Raw genomic sequence first — 12,205 nt, 5'->3', positions numbered from 1 at the left:
AGTGTGCATCAGTGTTTATCAGTGTTACAGAGTGTTGCAGTGTGTTACAGTGTGTATCAGTGTGTATCAGTGTGTTACAGTGTGTATCAGTGTGTTACAGTGTGTTACAGTGTGTATCAGTGTGTTACAGTGTGTTACAGTGTGTATCAGTGTGTTACAGTGTGTTACAGTGTGTTACAGAGTGTTACAGAGATACAGTATGTATCAGTGTGTATCAGTGTGCATCAGTGTGTTACAGTATGTTACAAGGTGTTACAGTGAGTACCAGGGTGTTACAGAGTGTTACAGAGAGATACAGTGTGTTACAGTGTGTATCAGTGTGTTACAGTGTGTATCAGTGTGTATCAGTGTGTTACAGTGTGTATCAGTGTGCCTCAGTGTGTATCAGTGTGTCACAGTGTGTTACGGTGTGTATCAGTGTGTCTCAGTGTTACAGTGTGTTACAGTCCATTACAGTCGGTTACAAAGTGTCACAGAGTGTTACAGTGTGTTACAGGGTGTTACAGTGTGATCAGTGTGTTACAGTGTGTTACAGAGTGTTGCAGAGTGTTGCAGTGTGTTACAGAGTGTATCAGTGTGTCTGTGTGTTACAGTGAGTTACAGTGTGCATCAGTGTGTTACAGTGTGTTACAGAGTTTTACAGTGTGTTACAGAGTGTATCAGTGTGTTACAGAGTGTATCAGTGTGTTACAGTGTGTTACAGAGTGTTACAGTGTGTATCAGTGTGTTACAGAGTGTATCAGTGTGTTACAGTGTGTTACAGAGTGTATCAGTGTGTATGTGTGTTACAGTGAGTTACAGTGTGCATCAGTGTGTTACAGAGTTTTACAGTGTGTTACACAGTGTATCAGTGTGTTACAGAGTGTATCAGTGTGTTACTGTGTGTTACAGTGTGTTACAGAGTGTTGCAGAGTGTTACAGTGTGTATCAGTGTGTTACTGTGTGTTACAGATTCTTTCAGTATGTATCAGTGTGCATCAGTGTGTTACAGAGTGTATCAGTGAGTTACAGAGTGTATCAGTGTGTTACAGTGTGTATCAGTGTGTTATAGTGTGTTACAGAGTGTTGCAGAGTGTTACACAGTGTATCAGTGTGTTACAGAGTATATCAGTGTGTTACAGAGTGTATCAGTGTGTTACAGTGTGTTACAGTGTGTTACAGAGTGTTGCAGGGTGTTACAGTGTGTATCAGTGTGTTACTGTGTGTTACAGATTCTTTCAGTGTGTATCAGTGTGTCTGTGTGTGACAGTGTGTATCAGTGTTACAGATGGTTACAGTGTGTATCAGTGTGTTACAGGGTGTTACAGTGTGTATCAGTGTGTTAAGAGTGTTACATGGTGCATGTGTGTTACAGTGGTAATCAGTGTGTTACAGTATGTTACAGTGGGTATCAGTGTGTTACAGCGTTACAGTGTGAATCAGTGTGTTACAGTGTGTTACAGAGTGTATCAGAGTGTTACAGTGTGTTACAGTGTGTATCAGTGTGTATCAGTGAGTTACAGTGTGTTACAGGGTGTATCATTGTGTTACAGTGTGTTACAGTGTGTATCAGTGTGTATCAGTGTGTTACACTGTGTATCAGTGTGTTACAGTATTACAGTGTGTATCAGTGTGTTACAGTGTTTTCAGTATGTCACAGTGTGTTACAGGGTGTTACAGTGTGTTATAGTGTCTATCGGTGTGTTACAGTGTGTATCAGTGTGTTAAAGTGTGTTATAGTGTGTAGCAGTGTGTTACAGTGTGTATCAGTGTGTTACAGTGTGTATCAGTGTGTCATAGTGTGTATCAGTGAGTTACAGTGTGTATCAGTGTGTTCCTGTGTGTTACAGTGTGTTACAGTGTGTATCAGTGTGTTACAGTGTGCACCACTGTGTTACAGAGTGTTACAGTGTGTTACAGTATGTTACAGTGTGTATCAGTGTGTTACAGTGTGTATCAGTGTGTTACAGAGTGTTACAGCGTGTTACAGTGTGTTACAGAGTGTTACAGTATGTATCAGTGTGTTACAGAGTGTTACAGAGTGTTACAGTGTGTATCAGTGTGTAGCAGTGTGTTGCAGAGTGTTACAGAGTGTAACAGTGTATTGCAGTGTGTATCAGTGTGTTACAGTGAGTTACACAGTGTATCAGTGTGCTACACTGTGTATCAGTGTGTTACAGTGTGTATCAGTGTGTTACAGTATGTTACAGTGTGTATCAGTGTGTTACAGTGTGTATCAGTGTGTTACAGAGTGTTACAGCGTGTTACAGTGTGTTACAGTGTGTTACAGATTGTTACAGTATGTATCAGTGTGTTACAGTGTATATCAGTGTGTTTCAGTGTTTTACAGAGTGTTACAGTGTATTTCAGTGTGTTACAGTGTGTATCAGTGTGTTACAGTGTGTTACAGAGAGATACAGTGTGTTACAGTGTGTATCAGTGTGTTACAGTGTGTATCAGTGTGTATCAGTGTGTAAAAGTGTGTATCAGTGTGTTACAGTGTGCATCAGTGTGTTACAGTGTGTATCAGTGTGTCACAGTGTATTTCAGTGTATTACAGTGTTTATCAGTGTGTATCAGTGTGTTACAGTGTGTTACAGTGTGTTATAGTGTGTTACAGTGTGTTACACTGTGTTACAGAGTGTATCAGTGTGTTACAGTGTGTATCAGTGTGCATCAGTGTTTATCAGTGTTACAGAGTGTTGCAGTGTGTTACAGTGTGTATCAGTGTGTATCAGTGTGTTACAGTGTGTATCAGTGTGTTACAGTGTGTTACAGTGTGTTACAGAGTGTTACAGAGATACAGTATGTATCAGTGTGTATCAGTGTGCATCAGTGTGTTACAGTATGTTACAAGGTGTTACAGTGAGTACCAGGGTGTTACAGAGTGTTACAGAGAGATACAGTGTGTTACAGTGTGTATCAGTGTGTTACAGTGTGTATCAGTGTGTATCAGTGTGTTACAGTGTGTATCAGTGTGCCTCAGTGTGTATCAGTGTGTCACAGTGTGTTACGGTGTGTATCAGTGTGTCTCAGTGTTACAGTGTGTTACAGTCCATTACAGTCGGTTACAAAGTGTCACAGAGTGTTACAGTGTGTTACAGGGTGTTACAGTGTGATCAGTGTGTTTCAGTGTGTTACAGAGTGTTGCAAAGTGTTGCAGTGTGTTACAGAGTGTATCAGTGTGTCTGTGTGTTACAGTGAGTTACAGTGTGCATCAGTGTGTTACAGTGTGTTACAGAGTTTTACAGTGTGTTACACAGTGTATCAGTGTGTTACAGAGTGTATCAGTGTGTTACAGTGTGTTACAGAGTGTTACAGTGTGTATCAGTGTGTTACAGAGTGTATCAGTGTGTTACAGTGTGTTACAGAGTGTATCAGTGTGTATGTGTGTTACAGTGAGTTACAGTGTGCATCAGTGTGTTACAGAGTTTTACAGTGTATTACACAGTGTATCAGTGTGTTACAGAGTGTATCAGTGTGTTACTGTGTGTTACAGTGTGTTACAGAGTGTTGCAGAGTGTTACAGTGTGTATCAGTGTGTTACTGTGTGTTACAGATTCTTTCAGTATGTATCAGTGTGCATCAGTGTGTTACAGAGTGTATCAGTGAGTTACAGAGTGTATCAGTGTGTTACAGTGTGTATCAGTGTGTATCAGTGTGTTATAGTGTGTTACAGAGTGTTGCAGAGTGTTACACAGTGTATCAGTGTGTTACAGAGTATATCAGTGTGTTACAGAGTGTATCAGTGTGTTACAGTGTGTTACAGTGTGTTACAGAGTGTTGCAGGGTGTTACAGTGTGTATCAGTGTGTTACTGTGTGTTACAGATTCTTTCAGTGTGTATCAGTGTGTCTGTGTGTGACAGTGTGTATCAGTGTTACAGATGGTTACAGTGTGTATCAGTGTGTTACAGGGTGTTACAGTGTGTATCAGTGTGTTAAGAGTGTTACATGGTGCATGTGTGTTACAGTGGTAATCAGGGTGTTACAGTATGTTACAGTGGGTATCAGTGTGTTACAGCGTTACAGTGTGAATCAGTGTGTTACAGTGTGTTACAGAGTGTATCAGTGTGTTACAGTGTGTTACAGTGTGTATCAGTGTGTATCAGTGAGTTACAGTGTGTTACAGGGTGTATCAGTGTGTTACAGTGTGTTACAGTGTGTATCAGTGTGTATCAGTGTGTTACACTGTGTATCAGTGTGTTACAGTATTACAGTGTGTATCAGTGTGTTACAGTGTTTTCAATATGTCACAGTGTGTTACAGGGTGTTACAGTGTGTTATAGTGTCTATCGGTGTGTTACAGTGTGTATCAGTGTGTTAAAGTGTGTTATAGTGTGTAGCAGTGTGTTACAGTGTGTATCAGTGTGTTACAGTGTGTATCAGTGTGTCATAGTGTGTATCAGTGAGTTACAGTGTGTATCAGTGTGTTTCTGTGTGTTACAGTGTGTTACAGTGTGTATCAGTGTGTTACAGTGTGCACCACTGTGTTACAGAGTGTTACAGTGTGTTACAGTATGTTACAGTGTGTATCAGTGTGTTACAGTGTGTATCAGTGTGTTACAGAGTGTTACAGCGTGTTACAGTGTGTTACAGAGTGTTACAGTATGTATCAGTGTGTTACAGAGTGTTACAGAGTGTTACAGTGTGTATCAGTGTGTATCAGTGTGTTGCAGAGTGTTACAGAGTGTAACAGTGTATTGCAGTGTGTATCAGTGTGTTACAGTGAGTTACACAGTGTATCAGTGTGCTACACTGTGTATCAGTGTGTTACAGTGTGTATCAGTGTGTTACAGTATGTTACAGTGTGTATCAGTGTGTTACAGTGTGTATCAGTGTGTTACAGAGTGTTACAGCGTGTTACAGTGTGTTACAGTGTGTTACAGAGTGTTACAGTATGTATCAGTGTGTTACAGTGTATATCAGTGTGTTTCAGTGTGTTACAGAGTGTTACAGTGTATTTCAGTGTGTTACAGTGTGTATCAGTGTGTTACAGTGTGTTACAGTATGTTACAGTGTGTATCAGTGTGTTACAGTGTGTATCAGTGTGTTACAGAGTGTTACAGCGTGTTACAGTGTGTATCAATGTGTTTCAGAGTGTTACACAGTGTATCAGTGTGTTCCAGTGTACATCAGTGTGTATCAGTGCGTATCAGTGTGTTACAGTGTGTTACAGGGTGTATCAGTGTGTTACAGTGTGTTACAGAGTGTTACAGTGTGTTACAGTGTGTTGCAGACTGTTACAGAATGTTCCAGTGTGTATCAGTGTATATCAGTGTGTTACAGTGTGTTATAGTGTGTTGTAGACTGTTACAGCGTGTTACAGTGTGTTACATTATGTTACAGTGTGTTACAGTGTGTATCAGTGTATTACAGAGTGTTACAGTGTGTTACAGTTTGTTGCAGTGTGTATCAGTGTGTATCAGTGTGTTACAGTGTGTTACAGTGTGTATCAGTGTGGATGTGTGTTACTTGTGCATCAGTGTGTTACAGTATGTTACAAGATGTTACAGTGAGTACCAGGGTGTTACAGTGTGTTACAGAGTGTTACAGAGAGATACAGTGTGTTACAGTGTGTATCAGTGTGTTACAGTGTGTATCAGTGTGTATCAGTGTGTAAAAGTGTGTATCAGTGTGTTACAGTGTGCATCAGTGTGTTACAGTGTGTATCAGTGTGTCACAGTGTATTTCAGTGTATTACAGTGTGTATCAGTGTGTTGCAGTGTGTATCAGTGTGTTACAGTGTGTTATAGTGTGTTACAGTGTGTTACACTGTGTTACAGAGTGTATCAGTGTGTTACAGTGTGTATCAGTGTGCATCAGTGTTTATCAGTGTTACAGAGTGTTGCAGTGTGTTACAGTGTGTTACAGTGTGTATCAGTGTGTATCAGTGTGTTACAGTGTGTATCAGTGTGTTACAGTGTGTTACAGTGTGTATCAGTGTGTTACAGTGTGTTACAGTGTGTATCAGTGTGTTACAGTGTGTTACAGTGTGTTACAGAGTGTTACAGAGATACAGTATGTATCAGTGTGTATCAGTGTGCATCAGTGTGTTACAGTATGTTACAAGGTGTTACAGTGAGTACCAGGGTGTTACAGAGTGTTACAGAGAGATACAGTGTGTTACAGTGTGTATCAGTGTGTTACAGTGTGTATCAGTGTGTATCAGTGTGTTACAGTGTGTATCAGTGTGCCTCAGTGTGTATCAGTGTGTCACAGTGTGTTACGGTGTGTATCAGTGTGTCTCAGTGTTACAGTGTGTTACAGTCCATTACAGTCGGTTACAAAGTGTCACAGAGTGTTACAGTGTGTTACAGGGTGTTACAGTGTGATCAGTGTGTTACAGTGTGTTACAGAGTGTTGCAGAGTGTTGCAGTGTGTTACAGAGTGTATCAGTGTGTCTGTGTGTTACAGTGAGTTACAGTGTGCATCAGTGTGTTACAGTGTGTTACAGAGTGTTGCAGGGTGTTACAGTGTGTATCAGTGTGTTACTGTGTGTTACAGATTCTTTCAGTGTGTATCAGTGTGTCTGTGTGTGACAGTGTGTATCAGTGTTACAGATGGTTACAGTGTGTATCAGTGTGTTACAGGGTGTTACAGTGTGTATCAGTGTGTTAAGAGTGTTACATGGTGCATGTGTGTTACAGTGGTAATCAGTGTGTTACAGTATGTTACAGTGGGTATCAGTGTGTTACAGCGTTACAGTGTGAATCAGTGTGTTACAGAGTGTATCAGTGTGTTACAGTGTGTTACAGTGTGTATCAGTGTGTATCAGTGAGTTACAGTGTGTTACAGGGTGTATCAGTGTGTTACAGTGTGTTACAGTGTGTATCAGTGTGTATCAGTGTGTTACACTGTGTATCAGTGTGTTACAGTATTACAGTGTGTATCAGTGTGTTACAGTGTTTTCAGTATGTCACAGTGTGTTACAGGGTGTTACAGTGTGTTATAGTGTCTATCGGTGTGTTACAGTGTGTATCAGTGTGTTAAAGTGTGTTATAGTGTGTAGCAGTGTGTTACAGTGTGTATCAGTGTGTTACAGTGTGTATCAGTGTGTCATAGTGTGTATCAGTGAGTTACAGTGTGTATCAGTGTGTTTCTGTGTGTTACAGTGTGTTACAGTGTGTATCAGTGTGTTACAGTGTGCACCACTGTGTTACAGAGTGTTACAGTGTGTTACAGTATGTTACAGTGTGTATCAGTGTGTTACAGTGTGTATAAGTGTGTTACAGAGTGTTACAGCGTGTTACAGTGTGTTACAGAGTGTTACAGTATGTATCAGTGTGTTACAGAGTGTTACAGTGTGTATCAGTGTGTATCAGTGTGTTGCAGAGTGTTACAGAGTGTAACAGTGTATTGCAGTGTGTATCAGTGTGTTACAGTGAGTTACACAGTGTATCAGTGTGCTACACTGTGTATCAGTGTGTTACAGTGTGTATCAGAGTGTTACAGTATGTTACAGTGTGTATCAGTGTGTTACAGTGTGTATCAGTGTGTTACAGAGTGTTACAGCGTGTTACAGTGTGTTACAGTGTGTTACAGAGTGTTACAGTGTGTATCAGTGTGTTACAGTGTATATCAGTGTGTTTCAGTGTGTTACAGAGTGTTACAGTGTATTTCAGTGTGTTACAGTGTGTATCAGTGTGTTACAGTGTGTTACAGTATGTTACAGTGTGTATCAGTGTGTTACAGTGTGTATCAGTGTGTTACAGAGTGTTACAGCGTGTTACAGTGTGTATCAATGTGTTTCAGAGTGTTACACAGTGTATCAGTGTGTTCCAGTGTACATCAGTGTGTATCAGTGTGTATCAGTGTGTTACAGTGTGTTACAGGGTGTATCAGTGTGTTACAGTGTGTTACAGAGTGTTACAGTGTGTTACAGTGTGTTGCAGACTGTTACAGAATGTTCCAGTGTGTATCAGTGTATATCAGTGTGTTACAGTGTGTTACAGTGTGTTATAGTGTGTTGTAGACTGTTACAGCGTGTTACAGTGTGTTACATTATGTTACAGTGTGTTACAGTGTGTATCAGTGTGTATCAGTGTATTACAGAGTGTTACAGTGTGTTACAGTGTGTTGCAGTGTGTATCAGTGTGTATCAGTGTGTTACAGTGTGTTACAGTGTGTATCAGTGTGGATGTGTGTTACAGTGTGTATCAATGTGTATCAGCGTATATCAGCGTGTTACAGTGTGTATCAGTGTGTATCAGTGTGTTACAGTGTGTATCAGTGTTTATCAGTGTGTATCAGTGAGTATCAGTGTATATTAGTGTGTATCAGTGTGTTACAGAGTGTTACAGTGCGTATCAGTGTGTATCAGTGTGTTACAGTGTGTTTCAGTATGTCACAGTGTATTGCAGTGTGTTACAGTGTGTATCAGTGTGTTACAGTGTGTATCAGTGTGTATCAGTGTATATCAGTGTGTAACAGTGTGTATCAGTGTGTTACAGTGTGTATCAGTGTGTAACAGAATGTTACAGTGTGTTACAGTGTGTATCAGTGTGTCACAGTGTGCATCAGTGTGTATGTGTGTTACAGTGTGTATCAGTGTGTATCAGTGAATATCAGTGTGTTACAGTGTGTTTCAGTGTGCATCAGTGTGTCACAGTGTGTACCAGTGTGTAACAGAATGTTACAGTGTGTATCAGTGTGTTATAGTGGGTTACAGTGTGTATCAGTGTGTTACAGTGTGTTACAGTGTGTATCAGTGTGTTACAGTGTGTATCAGTGTGTTACAGTGTGTATCAGTGTGTATCAGTGTGTAAAAGTGTGTATCAGTGTGTTACAGTGTGCATCAGTGTGTTACAGTGTGTATCAGTGTGTCACAGTGTATTTCAGTGTATTACAGTGTGTATCAGTGTGTTGCAGTGTGTATCAGTGTGTTACAGTGTGTTATAGTGTGTTACAGTGTGTTACACTGTGTTACAGAGTGTATCAGTGTGTTACAGTGTGTATCAGTGTGCATCAGTGTTTATCAGTGTTACAGTGTGTTGCAGTGTGTTACAGTGTGTATCAGTGTGTATCAGTGTGTTACAGTGTGTTACAGTGTGTTACAGTGTGTATCAGTGTGTTACAGTGTGTTACAGTGTGTATCAGTGTGTTACAGTGTGTTACAGTGTGTTACAGAGTGTTACAGAGATACAGTATGTATCAGTGTGTATCAGTGTGCATCAGTGTGTTACAGTATGTTACAAGGTGTTACAGTGAGTACCAGGGTGTTACAGTGAGTTACAGAGTGTTACAGAGAGATACAGTGTGTTACAGTGTGTATCAGTGTGTTACAGTGTGTTACAGTGTGTATCAGTGTGTTACAGTGTGTTACAGTGTGTTACAGAGTGTTACAGAGATACAGTAGGTATCAGTGTGTATCAGTGTGCATCAGTGTGTTACAGTATGTTACAAGGTGTTACAGTGAGTACCAGGGTGTTACAGTGTGTTACAGAGTGTTACAGAGAGATACAGTGTGTTACAGTGTGTATCAGTGTGTTACAGTGTGTATCAGTGTGTATAAGTGTGTAAAAGTGTGTATCAGTGTGTTACAGTGTGCATCAGTGTGTTACAGTGTGTATCAGTGTGTCACAGTGTATTTCAGTGTATTACAGTGTTTATCAGTGTGTTGCAGTGTGTATCAGTGTGTTACAGTGTGTTATAGTGTGTTACAGTGTGTTACACTGTGTTACAGAGTGTATCAGTGTGTTACAGTGTGTATCAGTGTGCATCAGTGTTTATCAGTGTTACAGAGTGTTGCAGTGTGTTACAGTGTGTATCAGTGTGTATCAGTGTGTTACAGTGTGTATCAGTGTGTTACAGTGTGTTACAGTGTGTATCAGTGTGTTACAGTGTGTTACAGTGTGTATCAGTGTGTTACAGTGTGTTACAGAGTGTTACAGAGTGTTACAGAGATACAGTATGTGTCAGTGTGTATCAGTGTGCATCAGTGTGTTACAGTATGTTACATGGTGTTACAGTGAGTACCAGGGTGTTACAGAGTGTTACAGAGAGATACAGTGTGTTACAGTGTGTTACAGGGTGTTACAGTGTGTTATAGTGTCTATCGGTGTGTTACAGTGTGTATCAGTGTGTTAAAGTGTGTTATAGTGTGTAGCAGTGTGTTACAGTGTGTATCAGTGTGTTACAGTGTGTATCAGTGTGTCATAGTGTGTATCAGTGAGTTACAGTGTGTATCAGTGTGTTTCTGTGTGTTACAGTGTGTTACAGTGTGTATCAGTGTGTTACAGTGTGCACCACTGTGTTACAGAGTGTTACAGTGTGTTACAGTATGTTACAGTGTGTATCAGTGTGGTACAGTGTGTATCAGTGTGTTACAGAGTGTTACAGCGTGTTACAGTGTGTTACAGAGTGTTACAGTATGTATCAGTGTGTTACAGAGTGTTACAGAGTGTTACAGTGTGTATCAGTGTGTATCAGTGTGTTGCAGAGTGTTACAGAGTGTAACAGTGTATTGCAGTGTGTATCAGTGTGTTACAGTGAGTTACACAGTGTATCAGTGTGCTACACTGTGTATCAGTGTGTTACAGTGTGTATCAGTGTGTTACAGTATGTTACAGTGTGTATCAGTGTGTTACAGTGTGTATCAGTGTGTTACAGAGTGTTACAGCGTGTTACAGTGTGTTACAGTGTGTTACAGATTGTTACAGTATGTATCAGTGTGTTACAGTGTATATCAGTGTGTTTCAGTGTTTTACAGAGTGTTACAGTGTATTTCAGTGTGTTACAGTGTGTATCAGTGTGTTACAGTGTGTTACAGAGAGATACAGTGTGTTACAGTGTGTATCAGTGTGTTACAGTGTGTATCAGTGTGTATCAGTGTGTAAAAGTGTGTATCAGTGTGTTACAGTGTGCATCAGTGTGTTACAGTGTGTATCAGTGTGTCACAGTGTATTTCAGTGTATTACAGTGTTTATCAGTGTGTATCAGTGTGTTACAGTGTGTTACAGTGTGTTATAGTGTGTTACAGTGTGTTACACTGTGTTACAGAGTGTATCAGTGTGTTACAGTGTGTATCAGTGTGCATCAGTGTTTATCAGTGTTACAGAGTGTTGCAGTGTGTTACAGTGTGTATCAGTGTGTATCAGTGTGTTACAGTGTGTATCAGTGTGTTACAGTGTGTTACAGTGTGTTACAGAGTGTTACAGAGATACAGTATGTATCAGTGTGTATCAGTGTGCATCAGTGTGTTACAGTATGTTACAAGGTGTTACAGTGAGTACCAGGGTGTTACAGAGTGTTACAGAGAGATACAGTGTGTTACAGTGTGTATCAGTGTGTTACAGTGTGTATCAGTGTGTATCAGTGTGTTACAGTGTGTATCAGTGTGCCTCAGTGTGTATCAGTGTGTCACAGTGTGTTACGGTGTGTATCAGTGTGTCTCAGTGTTACAGTGTGTTACAGTCCATTACAGTCGGTTACAAAGTGTCACAGAGTGTTACAGTGTGTTACAGGGTGTTACAGTGTGATCAGTGTGTTTCAGTGTGTTACAGAGTGTTGCAAAGTGTTGCAGTGTGTTACAGAGTGTATCAGTGTGTCTGTGTGTTACAGTGAGTTACAGTGTGCATCAGTGTGTTACAGTGTGTTACAGAGTTTTACAGTGTGTTACACAGTGTATCAGTGTGTTACAGAGTGTATCAGTGTATTACAGTGTGTTACAGAGTGTTACAGTGTGTATCAGTGTGTTACAGAGTGTATCAGTGTGTTACAGTGTGTTACAGAGTGTATCAGTGTGTATGTGTGTTACAGTGAGTTACAGTGTGCATCAGTGTGTTACAGAGTTTTACAGTGTATTACACAGTGTATCAGTGTGTTACAGAGTGTATCAGTGTGTTACTGTGTGTTACAGTGTGTTACAGAGTGTTGCAGAGTGTTACAGTGTGTATCAGTGTGTTACTGTGTGTTACAGATTCTTTCAGTATGTATCAGTGTGCATCAGTGTGTTACAGAGTGTATCAGTGAGTTACAGAGTGTATCAGTGTGTTACAGTGTGTATCAGTGTGTATCAGTGTGTTATAGTGTGTTACAGAGTGTTGCAGAGTGTTACACAGTGTATCAGTGTGTTACAGAGTATATCAGTGTGTTACAGAGTGTATCAGTGTGTTACAGTGTGTTACAGTGTGTTACAGAGTGTTGCAGGGTGTTACAGTGTGTATCAGTGTGTTACTGTGTGTTACAGATTCTTTCAGTGTGTATCAGTGTGTCTGTGTGTGACAG

At 40.4% G+C, this 12,205-nt stretch overlaps 1 protein-coding gene across 1 annotated transcript in view; it reads right to left on the bottom strand.

Moving 5' to 3' along the window:
• The window catches only part of LOC140402236 (glucagon receptor-like), a 245,908-nt gene that overhangs the window by 161,037 nt on the left and 72,666 nt on the right, over positions 1-12,205 (bottom strand). The gene's annotated exons all lie outside the window — the stretch shown is intronic.

Source organism: Scyliorhinus torazame, chromosome 25, assembly GCF_047496885.1.
Source record: "Scyliorhinus torazame isolate Kashiwa2021f chromosome 25, sScyTor2.1, whole genome shotgun sequence".
Classification (NCBI taxonomy): Eukaryota; Metazoa; Chordata; class Chondrichthyes; order Carcharhiniformes; family Scyliorhinidae; genus Scyliorhinus; species Scyliorhinus torazame.
This window is presented reverse-complemented; position numbering and strand designations above follow the sequence as displayed.